The sequence below is a fragment of the Cervus canadensis genome, chromosome 23 (assembly GCF_019320065.1).
Source record: "Cervus canadensis isolate Bull #8, Minnesota chromosome 23, ASM1932006v1, whole genome shotgun sequence".
Lineage (NCBI taxonomy): Eukaryota > Metazoa > Chordata > Mammalia > Artiodactyla > Cervidae > Cervus > Cervus canadensis.
This window is the reverse complement of record NC_057408.1, coordinates 49,547,725-49,561,492: the sequence shown is the minus strand read 5'-3', so window position 1 is coordinate 49,561,492 and position 13,768 is coordinate 49,547,725. Positions and strand designations below refer to the sequence as shown.

The window sequence follows — 13,768 nt, the reverse complement described above, 5'->3', positions numbered from 1 at the left end:
CTAACAGTGCCAGGAGACCACCAGTGAGCCAGGCCCCGGCCTGTGGACTGGCCTCACTGTTTGGGAATTGGAAGGATAAACAAATATTTTCATAGGGTGCACCCAGAACTGAGTAGTCAAGGTCATCGTGGTGCAAACAGAACATACGGTGTCAGTGTGTCCTGGTGTCTGGGCTTAAGTGGCCTTTCTTGGCAGCATCGATAAAGAACACAGAGCATGCTGTAACCTCTGCTGTTGATATCGGGTGTCCTCTTACAGCTTAGTGAGATTTCTAGACGTGTTTCCATTTCGTGCAGGTTGCTTTCTAAGTGGAGCCAGGCCTGCATTGTCCTTGGTGGGGTCTTCTTTGCCCAGAATGCTTCGCTCCTCTCCTTGGAACTGACCCGTGGTGCTCTGGACAACAATGGTTCGTTAGTTCTCCCAAGGAAGTATTATAGCGGGTGCTCACAAGGAGCCTCAAAAGGCCTTTGGTTTTCTTTCACAGATGGGAGTGAGAACACACAGGCATACCTGCATCTCTTCTTGAAACAACTTTACTAGGATGAGCTTGAAAAACAATTCTTAGAGGCATGTTTGTAGTCCTTTTTTCTTTGCCACACATGAGTTTTTGGATAACAGCACATGTAGTTCGGGGGAGTTCTTTCCAGATAACCATGATGCAGGTAAGAAGTACCAAGTGACTGTTAGGATAACAAGTATCAGAGTTTTCTTGGGTGTTTTATATGTATTTTTCAAATTAATTAATTTATTTGGCTGTGCCAAGTCTTAACTGTGGCATGTGGGATCTAGTTCCCTGACCAGGGATCGAACCTGTGCCCCCTGCATTGGGAGCAGAATCTCAGCCACTGGACCACTAGGGAAGTCCCTGAGTTTTCTTATTTTTTGATGGGAATGGCCATCTACATACAGAATAGTGTGTAACACTTTCTAATCTATGCATGTCATTGCATAACTTGGAGAATTTTCTTTTTTTCTGAGTAGACATTAGACTAACTGCAAAATTTTATCTGGCTTCAAACTCAGTGCCTTGTCATTAGCCAACCTCACTTACTAGTTTTAGTCAAGTCTAAGCTGCACAATGGTTGAATTGGTGACTATTATATTTGTTTAACTGCTGTAAAGTAAGTTTGCAACAATAGATGCTCACACTTAAATAGGCCTGCGGAGCATTGAGCCCTATCCATCATGCAGAGACTTCCCTCCTGCTGTCCTTTCTGATGGACAATTCTGCTGATGTGGATATTCAAAAAGAAGGGATCAGGAAGAACAGATGATGGATAAAGACAATCTTCTGTCTTGAGAGGAAATCAGAGAAATCCTTTTAAGGAATTTCTTTGTCGTCGTGTCAGAAGATTAATTATGCTCGTGTGAGAACAGCTTTCTCATTGGGTGAAAAGAGACATTATCCTTCTGACTTGTGACAGAAGATTTTCAAAGGAAAAGAGTTAAAGATTTCAGCTACTCCAAAATCTTCTTATTCTGTTGTCTTCTAAGCATATTCCAGAACCGTTGGATTACATCCACGATATTGTGATGCTCAACAAGTAATTAATGAATCAGGAGTTTTTGTTTCAAGCCACTCTTCCTTCCATTCCTTATGCAGATCCCTTTGGAGGCCTTAATACCCATTTGTGCATCAGATTTTAAAATAACATAACAATAATATGAGGGATAACTTATTACAAGCTAAGAATGGCACCTCTTTATAGTAATGTAGAGAAAGAGACCCTGTGATATAGTGTAAAACTTGTACAACAGATTAATAAATATAGTTTTTAATAGGGCAAATAATCTGAAAAGGTATCCTTAAAAAATCAACTCTATTGTGTAATTTAATCTGCATGTAAATAATGATACCGTTTAAGATATCTCCTTTCCTTGAAACTTCTCTGAGCATGACAAATCAGTATTCAGAAAAACCTTTGAAAGTTAGAGACAAAATACACTGCATGAAGTAAAACAATACAAAAGTTGTTTCAGATAACTTTATTTTCCAGATAACTGGAGCCTTGAAAGTAAAAAAAAAAGTTTCAGTGAAAGAACTTCCTAAAATATATCACTTAATACTATCTTTTAAAATACTCTTAAATAATGGGCATTCACTTACTCAGGGTCCTAATTATAAAGTCCCACTGTTGTGCTACCCTGAAATGCAGTGATTTTCTCAGTGACTATTGAAATATTTCATAGAGTTGTTTGCTTCTGCACTAAATGGCCTGAGCAGCCATATTTTTATTTTTACTGTCTATTTTTCATAGATATGGAGTCTCTTCCCTTCAGATAAATTACCACTTCTCCTTGGAATCTGTGTGTCACATGGCTGGTAAACTGCTATTTTGCTTTATACCTGAGGGTAACCTCTACCTATAATACAAGCCAGTTACATTCCTTTCATTACATTGCTGTAAAGTTTTATTTTTCTCTTGTTTCTGGGCACTTGATTGGTTCTAGGCTGGGTGGTTGAGGATTCCCAGAAGTCTGATGTCTACAGGGAGGCTTTACTGTGTAGACGCACACATACACACACAAACACACACACACACACACACACACACACACACACACACACATAGACACAGGCATACACATGCAAATATAAATGTTTACCTACTAATTGTATCAAATGGTAGCTGCGCCAAGGTTTTAAATAAAAATCGGCTACTAGATTGCATGGGGAAAAATATCTTTATACTGAACATTACATATTAGCTGATGTTAGTAATTGTAAGTTTTGTTGTTTGTTGTGGTGGTGTTTAGCCGCTAAGTCATGTCTGACTCTTTTGCAACCCCATGGACTGTAGCCCGTCAGGCTCCTCTGTCCAATTTCCCGGGCAAGAATACTGGAGTGGGTTGCCATTTCCTTCTCCAGGGGATCTTCCCTACCCAGGGATTGAACCTGCACCTCCTGCATTGGCAGGCAGATTCTTTACCACTGAGTCACCGGGGAAATAACTAGTAATTGTATTATAACAGGACCAGATTCAGGTCTTTGTGAGAATTCATAGCCAAGACTGAGTAAGTGACTTTTAATTTACACTTGATAGTGATACTTAGATAAATAACTATAAGTTCACAATTTGAGATTCTCGACTTTCAGGCAGGATCTAATATTGGATTTGTTACCAGTCTATTTTCAGTTTGAGTTTTGAAGCTAGTGATAATTTTCTTGAACACGTATGTTTAAGAAACAATTCCAAGGAATAAAAATCTGGGGGAGGGGAGTAGATACAATACCTTTCCTCTTTCCTTTATAGAGAGAGAACATTTTATGTTTTGTCTTCCTGAAAGAAAAATCATTCTGTTATGCCCCTCTTGCCCTCTCTTCTAGAAAGATGAGTTATCCTTTGAAAGCGCTTTAATTAAAACTGGAGATAATTCATCTCAATGACATAGAACATTTGAAGAAAAAAACAATTTACTAATTAATAAAAAATATAGCCAGCTATGTTTCCTCTCTGTCTTTCTGACCCTGCCATTAAAAGAGAACAATCAATTCATCACCACCAGCTACATGAATTCAATGGAAAAGAACTTCAGGTTTTCTTCTTCTCAAACCCTTGCTGAGTTTTTCTGGCAGTACATAAAAGTGGGTCATTTGTACCTAAAATACTTTACTGATGCTCCATTAATCTTTGTGATGATGTTCTTTCTTTTCCTGCAAAAAGTGGGGTGAGAGGATGCTATGGGGGATGGAGAGGAGGTAAACTTTTTTAAAAAATGAATACATAAATAGTTAATAGTGGAAAGTCTTTTAATATTTTGTAGCCTGGCCTTTTTTGCTAAGGAGTGTGTGTGTGTGTGTGTGTGCATGCTCAGTCGTGTCTGACTTTTTATGACCCCATGGAGTGTAGCCCGCCAGGCTTCTCTGTCCATGGAATTTTCCAGGCAAGAATACTGGAGTGGGTTGCCAGTTCCTTCTCCAGGGGACCTTTCCAACCCAGGGATCAAACCTTCGTCTCCTGCTTTGGCAGGTGGATTCTTTACCACTGCGCCACCTGGGAATACATGATCAAAATACTAATGATTGTTGTGTGGTGTATTTTATATCATGTATTAGTAACATGTAATACCTTCAGCATTAGGAGGAATGTTTCAACAACTTGTGAAAAAGCGTGTCTTTGCATATGTACCAACAAGATCTTTAGTTTAGAAACATGGCGTGCCTGACAAAAATACTGTGAAAAGATAGATGAATCAAGGACGAAAGATGTTTTTCTCTGGATATTTTATTTTAAATGTAAAAGCTCTATCACTGTGCTTCTTGTACACGATGATTAAAAGGGAAAATAGACTAAGACTTGAGAGTTTCTCAGCTGTTAGATGTTTAAATTAATTTTGTGAGGTCTTAACCTCTTTAACAAGTGGTGCTGGGAAAACTGGTCAACCACTTGTAAAAGAATGAAACTAGAACACTTTCTAACACCATACACAAAAATAAACTCAAAATGGATTAAAGATCTAAATGTAAGACCAGAAACTATAAAACTCCTAGAGGAGAACATAGGCAAAACACTCTCCGACATAAATCACAGCAAGATCCTCTATGACCCACCTCCCAGAATATTGGAAATAAAAGCAAAAATAAACAAATGGGACCTAATGAAACTTAAAAGCTTTTGCACTACAAAGGAAACTATAAGTAAGGTGAAAAGACAGCCCTCAGATTGGGAGAAAATAATAGCAAATGAAGAAACAGACAAAGGATTAATCTCAAAAATATACAAGCAACTCCTGCAGCTCAATTCCAGAAAAATAAATGACCCAATCAAAAAATGGGCCAAAGAACTAAACAGACATTTCTCCAAAGAAGACATACAGATGGCTAACAAACACATGAAAAGATGCTCAACATCACTCATTATCAGAGAAATGCAAATCAAAGCCTCAATGAGGTACCATTACACGCCAGTCAGGATGGCTGCTATCCAAAAGTCTACAAGCAATAAATGCTGGAGAGGGTGTGGAGAAAAGGCAACCCTTTTACACTGTTGGTGGGAATGCAAACTAGTACAGCCGCTATGGAAAACAGTGTGGAGATTTCTTAAAAAACTGGAAATAGAACTGCCATATGACCCAGCAATCCCACTTCTGGGCAAACACACTGAGGAAACCAGATCTGAAAGAGACACATGCACCCCAATGTTCATCACAGCACTGTTTATAATTGCCAGGACATGGAAGCAACCTAGATGCCCATCAGCAGATGAATGGATAAGGAAGCTGTGGTACATATACACCATGGAATATTACTCAGCCATTAAAAAGAATTCATTTGAACCAGTCCTAATGAGATGGATGAAGCTGGAGCCCATTATACAGAGTGAAGTAAGCCAGAAAGATAAAGAACATTACAGCATACTAACACATATATATGGAATTTAGAAAGGTAATAACGATAACCCTATATGCAAAACAGAAAAAGAGACACAGAAATACAGAACAGACTTTTGAACTCTGTGGGAGAAGGTGAGGGTGGGATATTCCAAAAGAACAGCATGTATACTATCTATGGTGAAACAGATCACCAGCCCAGGTGGGATGCATGAGACAAGTGCTCCGGCCTGGTGCACTGGGAAGACCCAGAGGAATCGGGTGGAGAGGGAGGTGGGAGTGGGGATCGGGATTGGGAATACATGTAAATCCATGGCTGATTCAAAGAATAAAAAAAAAAATAAAAAAAAATTAAAAAAAAAATTGCAGATACTTTCAAACAATTGTGTACACTATTAAATAATTACCTAATTTTTGAATAAAAAAGCTTGTATCATGAAAAAAAAAAATTTTGTGAGGTCTTGAATAAAGTCTCTATCATGCACTTTGCATTTCCTAAAATAATTTCCCTAAGAAGTAATTTTCCATGTAAACAGAGAATGCTAGATGAACAAGGCTGCTCTGACCTCCCCTCTTTGTCTCCTCTGTTGACTGGCAGGTTTCAAAGTTTAAACTCACTATGGATGAAATATAAACATGAGTGACTTGTCTCCTTTCCTCTTCTGGAGGCTGCAATAGCCAACTTTGTTCATTTATTTAAAAAAAAAAGGGGGGGGGGTGGAATTCCCTGGTGGTCCGGTGGTTAAGACTTTGCCTTCCAATGCAGGGTGCATGTTCGAACCCTAGTCAGGGAGCTAAGACCCACATTTCTTGCGGCCAAAAAGCAAAAGCCTGAAACAGAAGCAATATTGTAACAAATTCAGTAAAGACTTTAAAAATGGTCCACAGCACCCCCAGAAAAAAAATAAAATTCTTAAAAAAATAAAAAAAAGAATGTCATTCTCTGAGAGGTTTGGAATGGGAAGCAGCCACTGTCTCCTTCCTTCTTACTTAAATAAACAAGCTAAATGGAAAAATAAACTCCACTTCTTCACATCTGGCACAAAGCTTCCTCTTTTGTTCAGTGTTCAAAGTTCACATGCTCCCCGGTCATGTGAATCAGGTGTCTTCTGTAAAATGACTTGTGTCGCTCTCATAAGGGAAGACCCTGGGTGCTCTCACTGTCCAAGAGCATCACTATATAGAAACAAACACAATAAAGCCCTCAGCGCTGGGAATGACATCAGACAATGTTCAACCCAGCCTCCCACATACCTGTTGGTAGTAAAGTGATAGGACCTTTGGATGGTGTTACGGCTAGAAATCTTCAGTAAGCGAACAAATTCTGCTGGGTATCCCTTACATTGAGTCGGATTATACTTATTTGTGTGCATGAGCTTAACTTGATGTGACTCGTTTTTCAATCTGTTTCCCTTTATGGCATGCACCTACATGTCAGAGGCAGCAGTGGAAGATTTCTGAGGCACACTGGCGTTTACCAACCATCAGGAGACTGCAGGGCTTCAAGATTTTGTTTTTATGTACTTATTTTGGGTTGCACTGGGTCTTCATTGCTCTGTGTGGGCTTTCTCTAGCTGAGGCAAGCGAGGGCTTCTCTTTAGTTGCGGTGCGCGGGTTTCTTATTGCAGTGGCTTCTCTTGTTGGAGAGCACAGGCTCGAGAGCATCGGCCCAGTAGCTGTGGCATGTGGGTTTTGTTGCTCTGAAGCATGTGGAATCTTCCTGGACCAGGGATCAAACCCATGTCCCCCACATTGGCAGGCAGACTGTCAACCACTGGATCATAAGGGAAGTCCAAGATTTATCGTTGCAGACCTCCCCCAGCCCCCCAAGATGCCTTTCTACTCCCACCTCTGCCCTTCTATGCTCCTGGAACACTTTCTGAGAACTCTCCTTCTTTCTGGCATTCTTTCTGTAATTAAAGACTTTAATATTTAATAATTGGTATTAATAATATTTGGAATAGGAAATGACAACCCACTCCAGCCTTCTTGCCTGGAAAATTCCATGGACAGAGGAACCTGGTGGGCTACAGTCCATGGGGTCACAAAGAGTCAGACACAACTGAACGTGTGTGCACATGACATTAATATTTGCAGTTTTTCTAACTTTTCCATGAGACAGGAGTAACATTTGCAGCTTCCTTTACCTCAGAATGCTACAGACTTGATGCCTCTTGTTTCATAGTTGAACATCCCACAGTGTTCTTTAGAAACATAGCCTTCATCTAATGCAGAATCCAGTCATCATTACTTAAAGTTTGGTTCGAAGCCATGTTGAAAGGAAAGGTAGAATACAAAACCTAGGGGAGTTGGGTTTTCTCCTTTGGATCCTAAGCGTAATGTTTCATCCCAATGATTTTGGTGACATTTTATAGCTTCCCTGGTCGCTCAGATGGTAAAGAGTCTGCCTGCAATGTGGAAGACCGGGCTTAGATCCCTGAGTCAGGAAGATCCCCTGGAGGAGGAAATGGCAACCCACTCCAGTATTCTTGCCTGGGAAATCCCATGGACAGAGGAGCCTGGTGGGCTACATTCCATGGGGCACAAGGAGTCAGACAGGACTGAGCGACTTCACTCACACTTATGAGAACAATATTTCCCAGGATGTTGTGGGATTATTTTGTTTTCAGGGTTCCAGTTGATTACTTTTTTTAGGTTTTTATATTTAAAAACCTAGTGAATAAACAATGTTTAAAATTTTTTATTTTTAATGCTTTTATTCCTTGCTGAGGCCAGCCTGAGAGGAAACAGTAAAGGTCAAATGCCACAGGCATCCAAGAAAATGCGGGGGTGGGGGGCAGACCTGATGCTCACCCCTGGGAAGAGTTTTATGTTGTCCTGATGAAATGGCCTTTTCTAACTCTCTTCTGTCCTCAGGTTCCTCCTCTGAGCATAACCACAGAATGGTACGGGGTTTAGTAGGCACCATCATCAGTGTGTTTCCATTTTCCAAAGGAGGAGACTGAATCACAGAGCAGTCTGATATCCAGTCCTCAGACCAGGCAGCAAGGTTTTAAATTTTTGTTTTAATGTATTTGGCTAACCGGTACAAGTAAGCATACCATTTAACAATCGTACATATTTTTGATCTCTCTTTTTTAATCCAAATAAGTGGCTTTCAAGCTCTATTATTATACAATAACATGGAGCTGTTGTTGTTCAGTTGCTAAGTCGTGTCCAACTCTTTGTGACCCCATGAGTTGTAGCACTCTAGGCTTCCCTGTCCTTTACTGTCTCCTGGAGTTTTCTCAGACTCAGGTCCATTGAGTTGGTGATGCCATCTAACCATCTCATTCTCTGCCACCCCCTTCTCTTTTTTAACCTCAATCTTTCCCAGCATCAGGGTCTTTTCCAATGAGTTGACTCTTCCTATCAGGTGGCCAAAATATTGGAGTTTCAGCTTCAGCATCAGTCCTTCCAAAGAGTATTCAGGATTGATTTCCTGGGCTTAGGGTTGCCTATTTGCTAAATCTGGCAACATTCTCTGGGGTATTCAGGATTCATATTCCTCATTCCATCCCTAGAATCATGACTCGTAAATCTCAGAGGGAGAAGATAAGGAATGCACACAGTAAATGTGTTCTTCGAGTGCTTCTGTTGTAGTCCTTGAACTAGACTTTGTGAAAAACACTGATCTAAAGAGTTCTGAGCTTAAAGGGCATCTTGGTGGCCACATTGGTATCATCAGGAAAAATCAGTTGTCACTCCAACCAGGTTTTCTATTTTGTGACATTCAGGTTAAATCTAGCCCTTGCTGCAGCAGTTGCTGAAACAAATGGGCACATCTGTTTTATTCTTCCTCACTGTGACTCCTGATTTCTCATTCAGCACTCCCCCCCACCCCCCATCACCATCTGACCAGCCTCTCTGGGTGCCCAGGTCAGCAGGACTGATTCATTTCTACCTCACTTGGCTGTTGGTTTCCTTCATCATTAGCTGTGATCACTTTTCTCTATACTGTGTCTTCCTAGGATTCTTCTTGGTTTCTTTACATTATATCAAAAATTAAGAGCACTGTGCCTTCCAACTAGGCCATTGGGAGGTCCATTAGGGAGTTCATATATATTACCTCTCAACATAGATTTTCTCAGGGTAGGTAATAGAATGAAAGTTATAAGGGAGAGAGAAGATCATATTTCTGGATGAAAATTTGTCATTCTGGGTTGTTTTAAATTTAGCTTATTAGAAAATTTGATGTTTAAAAAAATACAAGTAGTAGAGTCAAATGTAAATGGTGTAGAATCCATTACACCAAATGTAAATGGTCTAGTGTGAAAGATGCCCATTTTCTTTCAGTCTGACTTCTGAAGTAAACCAGGAATAGCTTTTTAAATTCTTTTAAAATCTAAAGCAATTCTTTATGGATGTCATCCTAACCTCACAATTCTCTAAATAGGGATTTTCACAATTTGTGTAAGTAAACTCACATTTAACCAGTTAAAATCTGTTAGTTCTCTCTTGAATTTTAATTAACAATTTTGTTATCATTTTGGGTCATTTCACATATTCTCTTCTGTTGCTGTAGAGAACATAGTGTATCTTAGCTTGAAGAGCACATCATATGGGGTTTAAAGAATGTAGGCTTGAATCTCAGCACTGCAGATTTTCTCAAACAAATTGCTCAATCATTTGGAATCTGTACTCTTTTTTAAAATGTTTACTTAAAATAATTTTTTTTAACTCATTTTATTTTTGGCTGCACTGGCCAAAAACATTCTTCCTTGTCGCGAGTTGGCTTTCTCTGGTTGTGGTGAGCAGGGGCTACTCTAGTTGCGGGCTCATTGTTGTGGTTTCTCTTGCTGTGGAGCTCGGACTCTGAGGCACTTGGACTTCAGGGGTTGTGCCTTGTGGCCTCTAGAGTGTGGGCTCAGTGGTCGTGAAGCACGGGCTTAGTTGCCCCACAGCACGTGGAATCTTCCTGGACCAGGGATTGAACCTGTGTCCCTTGCATTGGCTCGTAGATTCTTAACCTCTGGATCATCAGGGAGGTTCTGGAGTCTGTATCCTCATGCAGTGAACACAACGTGTGCCTTAGAATGCTACCATGAGGAGTAAATGAAATAAAGTGTGTCCAAGTTCCCTGTACAGTTCTGAGGTGTTTAGAAATGTGGGGTTGATTTAGTTGTTGGTTACATCTAACGACAAGTAGGAAACCTCTGTCCACCTGAGGCTGAGGCAAGATTTTTTAGGTCTATTTCATGAGTTGTCTTTGGCCAACCTAAAATAATCATGTTCTTATTGAGATCTAGAACCTAGGACATTATAATTGGGTCTTACTTTTGTTTTCATTGTCTTTTTACCAATAAAAGATACTTTATTGATAGGGCAGCCTATCCTTCTGGAATTACCCTGAGTTGGCTGGCTTTGACTGTGATTTTTTAATTTCCTTTGCTTGCTTCTAAGATTTCTCCCAAACTCCTTAACCCATCACAGGGGCTGACATAGAGGAATGGAATGTGGCCTCCGTCAGCACAGCACCTTATGTAGCAGCACAATAGAAAAAAATACAGTAGCTCTGGAGTCAGAGGTCGTGCGTTTGAGTACTTGGCTCTTTACGAGTGTGGCGATCATACAAGGATTAACTAAGATAATATACATGCATGAAAGAACTCTGAAGCATTATTCTTCCTGTGGTTACAGATTTATATAGGAAGTGTATTAACATTTATTGTATGTCTAATAAATACCAAGTGCTTCACATTTATTATCTTCTCTGTTTTAACCCTGTAAAGTAGAAGATACTTTTCCTGTTTTGCAGATAACTAGCCTCAGGCCACACAGTTGTAGAGTAGAAGAGCATGATTTGGGTCAGATTTCTCGCTCATCGCTCTGCCTATCTTTATTTCTTTAGAAGCAGCATGGGTCAGGCCACTCTTGGTCCTGCCTCTTGACTGTCAAGGAGAGAAGAAAGGAGTAGATGAGAAAATGAAGGAGCCTCTCCAGCAAATAGGGAGCTGTCCGAGAAAATACACCGTCACTGACGTGACCGGGCTTCTTTCTGCCACTGTCTATGTGACAAAACTGAGACAAGGCCAGAGAGGCCACAGTAATGGTGAGGGTTTCTTCAGTTAAGAGCTTGTAGTTAGGGGTCACCATCCACAAACAGCTTGGAACGTGGCTCTGCCACAAGTCCCTCTCTATATATACACATCTTTTCTCTCTGAAACAAGAGTGATTGATTATTTACTCGTATACATATTTACTCATTTTAAATCTTGTTATAATTTTATTATGTGATGATAGTTTTTAAACCTAGAAGAGTGGGGAAGTCAAAAAGCTTTTGGAATTCAGACTCATTGACTTTTCTAGTGTTTTTTCACTTGAACACAAATGAAATCAACAGTTTTCACCTGACCTAAAAGCCTCAGGTCAATGGCCCCCAGCCTCCAGGATCTAACGCCTGGAGATCTGAGGTGGAGCTAATGTAATAATAATAGAAATAAAGTGCACAATGAATGTATATGCTTGAATCATCCCCAAACCATCCCCCTGTCCCGTCCACGGAAAAATTGTCTCCCACAAAACTGGTCCCTAATGCCAAAAACGTTGGGGACCGCTGCCTCAGGTAACGTCAGCCCATTAGCTGTAAAGTATTTCCTTCTGTGTTTGTGTAGCCTTGCTCATGACCCTATTAGTGCGTGATAAAACGATGGGTGCACCTTTTCAAGGGAAAGTATGAGCTGGACTGTTTTTGTTCTTGGTGAGGGGTGTTATTAGAATTAAACCAATGATAAGAAATTAATTTTTGAAAAGTAAAATTTAGGGGGAAAGGTTATCATAATTACATCTCAATTTTGGCCTTAGGATTTTAAGACTATTTAAATGATCAGAACCACGTTTGCCCATCTGCTCATTTGCTAGTGAGAAAGGGAGTCTCTAAATACATTTGTACAGTTTCAGATTGACTGATGGTTTGAACACCTGAAGATGTTGAGTGGAAGGCCATTTTATCTACTCTTACACACATGAGACCATGTCTTTTTACAGGACTTTAGATAAGTAATTGTTTCTATTTTACATCAGTATTATTAGTCTTAACAAAATGGATTCTTTAATGAGCAAAATGGCAAACAATATTGGAGGTCATTAAATTTATTTAGCATAATTTCTTAGTTGTCCCCCTCCCCAATAAGAAACAAATAGCAGCAAATCTCAGCCTTCCCCACATGGAAGTAAGCCTCCCTTCCACATTTTCAAATTTAAGTATCTAAATTGTATCTGAGTTTAAACTTTGCAACAAAAGTGAAACAAGCATGTAAAGCGATAGAAAATGTTCAGAAAGTTACACCAAGGCCTAACTTTTCTCTTCTTTTCTTGTTGGCCATTCATACCCCAAAAGTGTTGCTTATTTTCTTTGTAAATGAGGTAACAGTGTGGAAGAAAAGTCACTATACAGTTGGAGAGATTTGAGCTTTTCTGGTTGGTACTTAGAGTAGCACCTTTTTTATTTTATTTTATTTTTAGAGTAGCACCTTTAAATAGAGTGATAAAAATCAAAATGTTGTGTACAACAAATTTTAATGTCATTATAGACCTTTCAAATGTCAGGAAGACTCAAAGGGAAAAGGCCCGTGTGTCTGGTTCATGAATTTTGGTCATGAACCATTTTTTTGAACCCCGTTCTTCTAGGCCTCAGTGCCTGAAACACAATTTAGGTGGAATTATTTTTTTAATAATTGCACTTAAGTACCTGATGATCTAATGAAGACAATTTCTTAATGTGTCAAAATGAGTTATTTGTAGCTTACTTGAATCTTTTGTTGCCTTAAACTAATCTGCTTTAGGGTTCTTAAACCCAGGCATTTTACAATGCGGCCTCTAGCAATGGCATTCATTTGGAATGCTGCCTTTTGTTTATTCTCTTTCCCAGACCCTCACGGCTTCCTTTGGTCATCTGGTGTCTTCACTAATGTGATTGGTACTCCTAGGCTCTGCAGGTAGCCCTGAGCCTTTATATGTGGGATTTACAACGGGACTCACCACCCTGGCTGCTAATGAAGGGAGGTACGGGCTTTTATTTTTATTTTTATTTTTTTTTCAATCTGTCTTCTGAAAGAGTGAAGGAAAATTGTATTCTGGGTTTGCTAATTCTCCTTGTTTTCCATTTACTTGAGTTTTTACAATTGATCTACTAACTGTGGTACAAAATTACAAGTATTTTTGTTTAGGAGTCAGAATGTTTCATCTGGCAGCCCTTCATGTTAATCACTAGAATTGTTTATTCTCAAACCTGCAAAGAACAAAGTGGAACCTCTGTTTAAACTCAACCAGCTGGCATTTTACCTTCATCTGTTTTTGTCTTTCAGGAATTTTGACCAATTCATTTTTCCTTTTTTTTTTTTTTTTTAAGTATGCAGGGAGCCTTGCATTTTAGTACCAGCCTTGCCCTTTGCTACTTCTGCAATCTTGAGTCACTTACACCCTTTCATTTCTCATC

General features: G+C 39.6%; 1 protein-coding gene across 1 annotated transcript in view; it reads left to right on the top strand.

Annotated features, from left to right (window-relative positions):
* GREB1L (GREB1 like retinoic acid receptor coactivator) overlaps nucleotides 1-13,768 on the top strand; it is a 244,611-nt gene that overhangs the window by 97,290 nt on the left and 133,553 nt on the right. The gene's annotated exons all lie outside the window — the stretch shown is intronic.